Genomic DNA, 12,816 nt, shown 5'->3' on the forward strand with positions numbered 1-12,816 from the left:
GGTCACAACCATCCAAGATGGCCGCCGTGACGTCACAATCCAATATGGCGGTCGACACCACCGGCCACACACCACAACCTGAATCCTGTGCCAGAAAATACTTTCCTATACTACTCTCGGCCAGTATACATTCTTTTTTCCATGTTGTAAAAATTCATGTTAGTAATCAGCAACGAAGGAGTGAGTAACTTGGACGAAGAACCGATTACCAAGTATCTAGAATCTTACTGATACAGCCCATACAGTGCACCAGAGTACCCCGAAGTATGATCAATTGATTAACATTATTTAATTTTTTAATATCACCTCCGTAGTGTACGCCAATATATGACAGGTTACGATTTAAGACCATAAATTTCCCACAAGTCTGTTAGTTTTATTTCGGGAAGTAATAAATTATTTCTCAGAAATAATAAATCAAGTTCCTATCAGATTTGCTCTAATGTTACGGTATTACATACACCAGCACTTTACCAAAACATCTCCCATACAAAGTCCTAAGAATGCAGATGACATACTAAGACAAAAATAATTTTAGCAAAAAAAAACAGTCTTCAGCATTATTGATAAAAATATAATACACACAAACAAGCCAAAACGCGCATTACAAATTCGACCTAAATTTCGTGTCAAATTTAGTTTATTGCATTAAGATAAACGATGTAGGTTAGGGAAAAATATATAAAAAATTCTTTAATTCTATAATTTATTTAAAATTTTACATTTATACACAATAAAATCTGACATGGTATACATTTCTCAGTCCATGCGACATTCATTTTTATTAAAATAAATTATTATAGTTCTTTTTAAGAGTGACAAAATACAACTAATTCATACAGATCACGATACATCAGTTCAGGAGTGTAACACCTTAGAGGACCAGAGATGTTGATGCTAGAAACGTACCTTTACAAAATTTATAATGTTTTTTGAAGTAAAATTTTCGTGTAACCTGTACACCACACTTCTCACACAGAAATTTAACACGGTCAAGATTTCTTCTGCAGCCATGCTTTTCATGGATGCGTGTACTTCGTAGACGCTCAAATCGTTTACCACAGTAGCGACACTGATACAGATATTCATCACAATTACCATCGCTTCCCCGATGTACAACTTGCAAATGAACTTTGCTCTTACAATGCCTAATCAAATTACTTTTGTTTGTGAAATGTACACCACATGGGTCACACGGAAATGTCTCACGATTAGCGTTTCTTCTACAGACATGATTTTCATGTCTTCTTGCATGTTGGCGGTATTTAAAACTTTTGTCACAGTACGTACACAGATGTCTCGTCGTTAGTCCTTGAGTCACCGTCGGTTCGGAAAGTATATTACTATTAATGTACACTGCTGTTGTAGGTGACTAAGTCACGTATGTTGCATGAACTGGAGATTTCCCAGTCGACATTGACAGATCATCTGCACTGGATGTCAAAGAATCTGAAGTATACACGACTGATACAGGAGCTGGGAATTGCTCACAAAATGTTTTATTTACCAAATGCGGTGTAGTTGCAGGTATCGGAGTCTCCTCTGCCGTCGATGATGCACACATTGAAGTCTCTTGGAGTGAAGAGACAGTAGATACAGCCATCATCGGGATCTCCGGAGATGGTAGCCTCGTTACCATCGGAATATCTGGAGCTGCCCACATCGTTGTAATCGGGATCTGCTTCGTCATCCTCGACTCCGTCGTCAGGGACCCCGGTGAAGACGCGAGACCCTCCGCCAAGATCTCTGCAGCCGTTGAGCCCGCCACCATTGGGATTTGTACCGATGTCATCGTTGATACCATTGAGTTCGGATACACATCAATATTCATGTATCGGACTTGTATACAGACAAGTCAATCCATCAGATCTGCACTACACCACTACAAAAGGTGGACTGAGGTACCTGCTGTCTAAGACTCGCTTAAATAACAGTGTTCGCTTGTATAATACGCAAGGCAATACATCATCCATTGTTATTACTTTAAAAAAATTAGGAATTTCAAGGAATAAGAATTTAAATTATATATTCAATCAACTAATCACACATCATACATACAAGGTTCATTTAGACCTACAAGAGGAGCAAGAGTCTGTAATCAATGGAACTTTCAGAATCCAAACAAAATTTAAACTACTCAAATGTATATTTTATTATGTACAGCTACACATAACCTCCAACTGACTCCAAATTTCTACAACACATGACTAAATTATTTTATCCGATACCAGGCTAGGTCCAAAGTCAATTATTTTTTGTACCTCTCATCTACAGTTCAGGGGAGCTTCATATAATATTGTGAAGCATGCAAGATCGTAGATTGCGGTTAATCTCTGACAACTGAAATGTGGAAACGATATCATAAAATGAGTGATATTGATGCAGCTCATGATAATATTGATGACAGCTACGATGATGATGCCTTTACGTCTGTGATAGTGACACGAATGCTGTGAGTTTAAGACAAATAATAACATATATGTAAAGAAGATGGAAGCCGTAGCACGTGAAACCAATTGTTCATCGAGAGTTAATCCAAATGATTGAAGAATAGGCTAAAACTTCTACTTGGTTCGCGAAATGCTGAAAATGTGTATGTTCTCAAAGAAACAAGAACTAAGAAATGCAGGGGTTATAGAATAAAACCTACTTTTTTGATCTATGTCTATTATTGGGAATAAATATACAATTTAATATGAGTTTTATTAAAAATAATTCTTACATATGTACTTTAATTCTCTTGGTGTTTACGGTGTCCATAAAGTATATAAAATATTTACGTACCTGGTTCTTCAATTTAAAATGTACTTACATTTTACATTTTTAAATTCGAATTTGTTAAAGAACAATGACTGAAATGATGTGTGTTATAAACTATAAGTCCTTCTATAACCGGTGTGATTTATAACACTGTGAAATTTTAAGGATAGTATGACCAATAGGATGTTAATGTGATGATGTGACATTGACCTGATACTTCGCTTGAATGGAATGTAAATGTTAACTTTGTGATGAAAGCTGCAAGTGCGTGTATTGCGTGACCATTTCATTTGTCGAATTTGCTTCCAAATGTGATACCTTTTTCGTTTAGTGGACTTCTATTATTAATGTTGTTTTGACACTGGTATTATAGTAAATGGTTCTTGATTTGACTAGCGTATTATTCCATCCGGTGCATGTATATAAGCGAGTCCTAGACAGCGGGTCGCTCAGTTTGTTACTGTCGACATCGACGTAAGGATCACCTAGTTTGTTTCTTCTGGTGCATAAGTCGCGTAATTACCTGTTCTTGAGAACTCGATGACATCTTTGTCGACTAAAACGACGAACTTGATGGACGTTGTACCGTCGTCTACGGGAACCCTGACGTCAGCGGAGACGAAGAAGGAGCAGATCCCGTCGGCAACGACGATTTCAACATTGGAGGAGACTTCAACAGACGCGGTACCACCAGCAGAAGAGACTTTAATGCCGGTGGTGGTGGCTACACAGGAAAACTCGTCGAACTTCGTTTCGCCCTCGATGGAGACTTCAATGTATGGTGATTCAACAACAACTAACGAACATCAGTGCTGTTACTGATACAAGATTTTCTCAAACAACAGCAATGCTCGACGACACGAGAGGAGAGAATGAGCTAAGAATCCTCCTCGCAAAATGTTTAGCTGTAACCAATGTCGCAAGCAATTTGCAAGGCATGATAAGTTGAAAAGACACTTGAAGACATGAAGAGGACCTGCTGCGCGTCAGAAAGTAAAGTTTTCGGTGCAACAACGATGCATTGATGTTCATAAGAGTATGCCTGGAGATGGCACAACTGCGACAACGCAAGTATCTGGATCGGGTCTGAAAGGCTCGTCTTCATCACCCCGGTATCCTTGCAGCTACTGTGATATGACGTTCGCATTTTCTCATGATGCACGAAGACATGAACGGAGTAAATGCATGAAGAATCCATCCCGTATAAAGTTTCGCTGTGATGGGTGTCATGAATGGTTTACACGTATTGATAGTTTGCGACGACATGTGAAAAAATGCAACGGTAAAATCCGTGTGTCTACTGAAGAATTACCTGTAGAAATTTCGCCACCTCGCTTTAGGTTGGAGACTCGTAAGCGTACAAGCAAGAAAACTGATGTGCAGCAACCGATTGCTATAACATGTGGACATGAAAATAAACCTAAGAATGTGATCGGCGCATTTCAAGTGAATGATAATGGGTTCTACTTGGCGCAGACTGCATTTCGTGAAACATTGAAAGATTACTATTATTTAAATACGTTACGTGAGTTGAAAGACATTTGTAATTTTCTTGATGATATTAGACAGGACATAATCAATCAGCTTACTGATGACGTAGCAACAAACGGTCCTTTGAAATATAACTTGTGGTTGGACTGTATATATGGAAAGCCTTATCCATTTGAAGACGAAGTGAAGAAGTGTGCATTCAAGACATCGGCTGCAGTAATTTACAATTCTGACGATGTGAAGCAAACTGTTAAAAACGGTATCCAGAAACTATGTCAAGAGGAGGAGACCTATGTGTGTAAAGGTTCTGGCTGGACTCTGTCTAGTATAAACCGATTGGAGCTAAGAATTAGTCATTTCACGCCTATGCGGACCTAAATGTTTATAAGATTGCTTGCTTTCGTAAGTATCCGTGTAGTAGAATATATATTATGTAATAAAATTTATTTTGTGAAAGAACTTGTGATTTTTTTTTTTCTCGAACCTGTCACTATTATGTTATATTGTTGTTATATTTAATTTTTTTATCTTCATTCCGAATCGTACCAAGGACCTAAGTCGATCTAACTAATCATGTTATTGTTTGCAAATTTATTTAATGAATTTTGAACTTTTTCCTGAATTAATAAGTCAATAAATACGAATTTCCAAGACGGTGGTCTTAATGGCTTATAGGATGATGGTATTAGAGGATTTAAAGTCTCTTTAAGAATTTTGAACATGGTTTATTGAAATTATTATTTTTTACATAAAATTAAACTATATTGAATCGATCAAGTATCGAACCAGGGACAGCAACTGACCGGATCAATCAGTATATTGCTTACAAATTTATTTAATGAATTTTGGAATTTTTCCCGAATTTCTACCTAAATAATTACACGATTCCAAGATGGCTGCCGTAACGAAACATGTAACAGTAGTAGGATCCAATATGGCGGACATAACATGAAGTGTAACGACGACATCGTACTCAACCATGATGGCGGGCATAACGAAACATGCTACAATTATATAATCCAAGATGGCGACCGTAACGATATGTGTAACAGTGGTTTATAAGTAATATTTTATTAATTTTTTATTATTTAATTTGATTAGTTAATTTTTTTAATGATTTTAAATTTTTTCCCATTTTTCTAACATAAAAATTACGGATTTTCATGATTGTGGACATGATGTCATACTAGGTGAAGATATATACTTTGACATAAGTGGTGGGGGTCAGTCTGCCAGCACCCACCATGGGGGGAAGGAGCCTGTCGCCATTTTTAATTTTTTTTGACCTCATCAGGTTTGAACCGAGGACTCCGAGCTCCGTGTCTAAAAAGTACGTTTTTTAAAAAAAATTATTAAAATTTTATTAATTTAATTTTTTTATAATTTTTAAAAAAAAATTCATTAAAATCGGATAATAAATAAAAAAATTAAAGATGGCTGGTGTAACGGAAAATTCAACGGTGACGTCATAATTCAAAATGGCGGAAAACAAAATGGTGGAAAGTTCGAGAAAACAAAATGACGTCATCAAAGATGGCGGATCCAAGATGGCGGATCCAAAATGGCCGCCGGTGTCAAGGTCAAGGTCAAAGCTCCCCACAAGTGGCTTAGAGCGGCATGACCTTGGGGGAATTTAAGCCACTATGGGGACATTTCTAACCCCTGGTATTTTTGAGGACTAAAACGGGAATTTTTCCCTCGGAAACGGGAAATTTTTTCTTAAAACGGGAAATTTTGAGTCATTTTGAGTCATTTTGAGGAATTTTGAGGAATTTTGAGTCCAAGATGGCCGCCGTGACGTCACAATCCAAGATGGCGGACACCGGCACCACACACCACGCGCCGGCGCCAGGCGTAGTAGCCCCTATTATATACTACTAATATTAAATGTGGAGTGTTTACAACTGCAATTATATCTCAGTTTATTGTTATTTAACCAAATTGTAGGCTTTTATTTTAATGTGCGTCCTAAGCAGTTGCTCCAAGCTAGATCCCTGCTGTGTTGCTGGTAGCCTCGCGTCTCTTCGCTTCGCGGTAGTGGGCGGACACATTAAGCGTCAAAAAGAATATTTATACTTTTTTTCTTGTATTTTCATCAGATAAACAGTTACTTAACAATTTCAGAAGAGTTGGGAAAATAGCTAACATTGTTGGAGGCGGAAAATGTGAAAGATGTTATTAAATGCACAGGAATGTGTGAAAATTATCATCACGTTCAGTGCACATCGTTGCAAACTGCAGAAAACCTTTGAAAACATTAAATAAATAAAGACACTTGGAAATGTGAGAAGTGAAAAGCTCTTAAGTTTAGTAACATGGAAACCGGTTGTTGATGTGAAACTTTTAATGGAGCAAGTAGCTGAAATTCATCATCAGTTACCGACTCAGCAAAACGTTGAAAAAATAGAATCCTTGGAAAACCGTGTTAAATTTATTTTCAAAACGTTTGAGGAGTTTCGTGTGACCCGAAAAATAATTCAAAAAATTAATTACAAATTATAGAAAGAAAATGGATTGTTCAAGAAGAAACAGTAAACGAACTTGATTGGTAGGTATAGCCGAAAATTGTACACTGAAATTGTTGGAATGATTGAGACACGAGGAAATAATTGTATTGCAGTAGTAAGTGAGATCGCTAAGGCTGTTGGCATATTCGCGGGCGACAAGGATGCCCAAGTTGCTCATAGACTACACAGCACCCGGAGAGCCTAGATAGATTATTGCACAACTGCTCTCCCGACAAACGAGCTATCAGTGGTTACAGACATTTCAAGAAAACAAGACGCTATTTGCTCCAGAAGTTAACACAAGATTTCCTTAATGTGGGATCTTTACAAACGAACATCTCACGTAACACAGTAGATATCTTCTCAGGGGGAAAAAAAAAGTTTATGTGGGTACGCGATGCGAAAATATTCGTAAAAAAAATGAGGCGGGGAAACCAGCCACACGAATCAAACTTCCGTCAGATCTTGAGAATTCAGTGCCTTCAAGAGTTTCTAGTTAAATCTGTAGGTTTTTTTAATTTTTCATATAAACATTTTTTTTTCACACGGGACTCACTTGACTGTTCCGAATTATATAGAACATTTACAGATAATGGTTTCATTGTCCTGCATTTAAATATTAGAAATATGACTAAGTGGGCAGAGTTCCCTGTGCTCCATTGCGGACTACAGCGCTTGCTAGAGAAGAACAACGCTGCATAAAAGTGATGGCGTAGCGGTGCTTGTCAGTCTCGAGCTGACAGCTGACGTGGAGGAGTTTGTCCTCAGTTGCAGAGACGTCGCTGTTTCAAATAATGTTTCTCATTCAGCTGTCTACAGACAGGCTTCTGTATGCCTTGACGACTTCCTAAAGTCTATGGAGAGTGCGTTTACAGTTCATAATGCCACTCGGTTAATGCTAGTTGGAGATATTAATATAAATATATGTTCGACCGTTTACAATGAACATACAGAAAAAAATATTTGAATATTCTAGATAAACACTTTTCTCCCAAATCATGCGTTTGCAAAAAAAAAAAAGTAATTATGTTTATGCTGCAGTATTACACACTAATATAACGAATAATTTTGTTACTGTTATTAACTACAGTATTTTGTGCCTTGCAAAAAACACGATACGTACAAATGTGTATAGAAAAAACTATCCGATTTTCTTGAAACCGAATCTTGGATTTGTGTATTGAATAAACAAAATGTTGATAGAGCAGCAGATAATTTTGTCAGCTTACTAGAAAATTACATACACAAGCTAGCTCACTCACTGTAAACGTAAGACATTAAAAATGTAAAAAACTATGGGGTAAAAATCGGGATATTAAATTTATTAGAATACAGGCACAAAATTAAGCAACAATTAAATATAAAACCATTTTAATACACTGATAAGACTAACATATTGTAACTACAGAAACACGCTTACGTCTCTTATACAAATAACTACAGAAAATAACTATAAAACAAAAATTTGCTGAAGCACAATTCGATTATAAAAAAAATTATGGAAGATTATTAAAGTGTTTATCGGCTCAAAAAATGATAAGGTTGATATTAAAACTTGCAAGCACACTAGATAAATATTTTACAAATGTTGGAAATGCTATGGCTTCAGCAATCTTTAAAAATAAGTATAGTAATAATTCCACAAATTATTCAGTTATTACAAAAACTTGCTCTTATGTCAGAATCGGGGGGAAAAAACTGTTATTTCTGAAATGGGGACAATCTAGAGCGTTGGTTCCTGGTAAGATTAGAGTAAACATACTAAAAGAACACATACATATATTAATTGTGCAAACCTATAGTTCATACAGCAAATTCAAGCTAAAATTTGGGGAAATTCCTGAACGGCTAAATAATTAAGCGATTTATATACCCTTGCATAAAAAATTAGGGGGGGGGGGGGGAATTAGATTGCATCTTCCAATTTTAGACCAATCTCGGGTGAATGTATAAATTAGCAGGATAGACCCCTCTAGGGACTGGAGCGACGGGGGAATGAGGGTCGGCTGCGGGGTTGAAACGGGGGGGGGGGGGGGGAGGGGAAACCCACCTCCACCCCTGACCCGGTGGCAGCTGACAGCCACCACCGCAGGCACGCACGCAGCACCCGGGCTTCCCACGGTCCCACGGCCCGGGCGAACACGTGGTCCACACGTGGCGCGCCGTATCGCCTTTCGCCCGCCGCGCCGGCTCGGGTGACCCCCTCCCCCTCCCCCTACCATCCGTCCTTCCTTCTTCCTTCTTCCCACCTTACTTCCTTTATTTTCTGAATACCTTCCTTACTTCGTTATTTCTTTCTTTTTTTGTTCCTTCCTGACTTCCTTCTTTATTTACTTCCTATCTTTCTTACCTATTTCTTTACTTCCTTTAATTCCTCCTTTCTTACTTCCTTCTTTCTTCCCTCCTTCCTTTCTTACTTTCTTCATCCATTCATTTTTTGAAACTTTTAATTTTGAGCTGAATTTAAACCGAAATGATTTCATTTATTTACATATTAATAGAGCCATGATTATTTCGCGGATTCACTGGGTATAAAATTAAATTTGAAGCGCACACACAAATACTTCACGTTGTTGTTTGTGTTATGGTACTCTGGACTCGCGCTTAACGAAGGAGAGAAGTGTGTACTCAGTCGCGTGTGGCCCGCTAAAGCACATGTCCTTATCGATCAAATGGCATTCTAAAATGGGCTTGATTGTAATACAGGCAAGTTGAGTCTAGTCTCAAGTGTAATGCAGCCGCAAACTGATCGTGGCTCTGCAGATTGATTATTATTTAAGGCCCGAAAAATTTCGCGGATTCATTTGGAATAACGTTCAATAAAATTCAGTCCTATGTATGTCCTCATATGCTTCTCTATTGGCTAATTTCTTATGCAGAACCTCTCCTTCTGTGTGGTTCGATGTTTTTCAGTCTCTCTACCGCTAGCTCGTAGTTGACTGGCCCCCACAGTCATAGAGGGGATTGGTGGAACTTACTAATGTGAACCTAGCAGCAAAGCAATGCTAACGTAGAGATGTTTGCAGTCTAACTGGTGGCTGAAAAAAAAATCAGCGTAATTTCCTGATCTCTAATTAATAATATTTATTCGCCATTTTATTGAAGGTGATGAATCCTAAGGCCAATCGATTCAGCTTACGCTTCGCCATTTTTATTTAACCAACATAACTATTTTGGCACAAAATTCTTCCAAAATATTTAGGCTTTTTTTTATATATTCAGATAAGGAAAATTGATTTGGAAATTTAGAGCATGCGCAATTATTACACTAAGAAGGCAATTTTTAACTCTGTAAACTGTGTAGTTTTCTTGCAGTCAAGGTTGGTAAGGATTATATTCCACAAAAATGATCGCCATCGCAAAAAAAAAAAGTAACGTCATTACGAAACCAAACACGTTGATTCTATGAGAGCTAGCGTTTCCAGAATGTCCACTGAATTTGCAGTGACGACCATGATAATTAATATATTATTATGAGATTTTTTGACCATCAAGCAAACATTTCTCGCCTTTCACAATTCGGAGGTTTTGCTGAAATTCAATATTTTTACAATATTTCTCGAGCCTTATTCACAGCTGCAGTAAAATTAACTATAAAATTGAAACATTTTCCAGCAAATTTCCCTGAGAATAACTTATGTTTCTTTAAAATATAATTTATTTATTTCAATCCTTTCGTCATTTAAGGGAAACTGTGTTAACTTAGACAATTAAAAAAAAATTAAGTTCTTATTATACAGTCGAAGAACTTAGCTTACCTTCAAACACAGACTGAAAAAGCATCTCTAAAAATATAGACCAGAAAGTTTCGCGTTTTCATTTCACGATAGGCTAACATTCAAATACGTGTACCTTGGTGTTCGTGTTCCTATTTAATCCCATTTCTTTTTTCCCAATAGGTTGGCAACGTGCGATCGTTTACCCTTTATTTAATATTTAATTGCATAAAATGCATGTTTTTACAATTCAATTTAGAAAAATGCGTAGAATAGATTTGATAGTGTTTAACTCAAATCTTTGAAGATGTAAAATAGAGTTTACGTTGATTTTTCAGCATATTTAATAGTTTATCGTCAACTCTATATTTTTTATGATAAATTCTTTATTTTTAATAGCTAATGCAATGCTAGTTAAAATAACAGGAACTAATATGTTGACGCTTATTGTTATTACATTTGCGGTAAACCACCACTTATTTTGAGAACTGTTTCGTGAATGGAGTAGAGAAGATTTTTTTTTCGGATAATATGTGTTATTCTAGCTTTATTTTCATACGTGACGTCACAATGCTATTGACCTGTTTTTTGTTTTGTCCAATGAGAAGCACGAACTCGAGAAATGAGAGGTTGTTAAAAAAATTTTGCGTCGTGTCGCAAGCGCCATCGAAACCAACCGGACCGGCTTAAATTAAATATTCCGCAGGCGTCCACGAAACCAGACCCATAAATTAAAATCCTCGAGAACGTCAGCTCGAATTCTCCATTTAAGGAGTGCTGTGAGGCGATTTATTTTCCAAATATGGCAGCCTGTCGCTGGAAGTTTGTTGCACTTCGTCGTGAACCAAAACGCCTTCCCCCTCCATTTTCCCTCCTTCGTCAACGGCAAACCACCCACCCCTCACCCCCACCCCTCACTCCACCAACCGTGACGAGCAGCGTTCTTTGGGTGTACTGCGGATCGTCATTGGTTGCTCGACTGCATAAAAGGACGACTTGCCCTTACCGAGCGAAGCAAGACGAGAAGCTATCCATCTGCGCTCAGCCAAACGAGCTCATAAATTGTGCATAAACAAAAAAAAATTTTCAAACATATAACAAACTTCCCAGAGAAATAAATCACCGTCTCAGAATTGGCATGTTTTAATGGTTAGTTGTTTAAAAAAAACCTCTAGCATTGTAAACAGAAATTTTTGTTTAGCTTTTTTTTAATGACTGATGCAAGTATTTTTAATTGTACTTAACGGGTGGAAAAATCATGAGTCCAACTTTAAAATTATTTAACATCATGTTTGCGTTAGTAATATTGGTAGGTCTTATTAATCACTAGAAATATACCTCTTTTTATTGTTCTTAAAAATTTTTGAAACAACTAAGGCATTTTTGAATAGCATTATTATAACGGTATAAAAATAATGATAGTTTAGTGTGTTGTGGTTGTATGCATAAGCACATTTTACGTACGCATGTCAAATTGCTTGAAAGCAAGATATGTACATGTACAGTCCAAAAATTATCACATGTCAAAACATTTCAAGTTCATGTTGAACAGGATAATGAATATTATAATTAAATACATACACTGTTTCTTATCTTCAAAAAAATAATTTCGAATTTGGTAATTGATTTATATCCGATAACGTAAAATAAGGGAAATCCTTTGTGAATTTATCGGCTGAAAATAAACATGCTGATAAAATTCTATGGAGGAAATAAACCAGATGTCAACTGAAAGTAAATTAAGTAGTTACACACTTTGGTCTAGCAAAGTGTGTAATAACTTAATTAATTTTGAGTAATCGCTAGCAGGTTTTGTGCACTACAAACATAATTTGTTTATAATCATAATCTCTACCCTCCTCCCTTCCTTTTTCCCCCCAATTCCTTCTCCAAAGCTTGTATGACCATCGACATAACATAGCAACGTCAGTTCTCGATCCAGTGGACGTTACCTCCACCAGTATTTCACTTTTATTCTCGACACGGCGGCTCTAAACGACACTCATTCCACGGCGTGAGAATTGCACTCGCATCAAATATTTCACTTTGAGCATGCTTGCAAAGATTCTTTAATCATTCTGTTTCCCGGTAACAACTGCACATACAGGTACATGCAGCTACCCAACGCTGAACTAATGATCTTGGCTGCATGAGCATCTTCAGTAATAAATCACCTAATTCGGATGTTTTAAGGCGTGTATGCATCTATAAACGATATTTTTCTACTAGTAAGAACACTGGAAATACAAAATTTTCTGCAGCTTCAAATTATTTTGTAGCAAAAACGAAAATCCCGTGCCAAATACTACTTTTGGGGACAATAAAAAATTTAATTTGAGGTT

General features: G+C 37.0%; 1 protein-coding gene across 1 annotated transcript in view; it reads right to left on the bottom strand.

Annotated features, from left to right (window-relative positions):
• Window positions 1-12,816, bottom strand: part of LOC134542951 (uncharacterized) — a 647,441-nt gene that overhangs the window by 414,124 nt on the left and 220,501 nt on the right. The window lies entirely within an intron of this gene.

Source organism: Bacillus rossius (assembly GCF_032445375.1).
Source record: "Bacillus rossius redtenbacheri isolate Brsri chromosome 9 unlocalized genomic scaffold, Brsri_v3 Brsri_v3_scf9_2, whole genome shotgun sequence".
In the NCBI taxonomy this organism is placed as follows: domain Eukaryota; kingdom Metazoa; phylum Arthropoda; class Insecta; order Phasmatodea; family Bacillidae; genus Bacillus; species Bacillus rossius.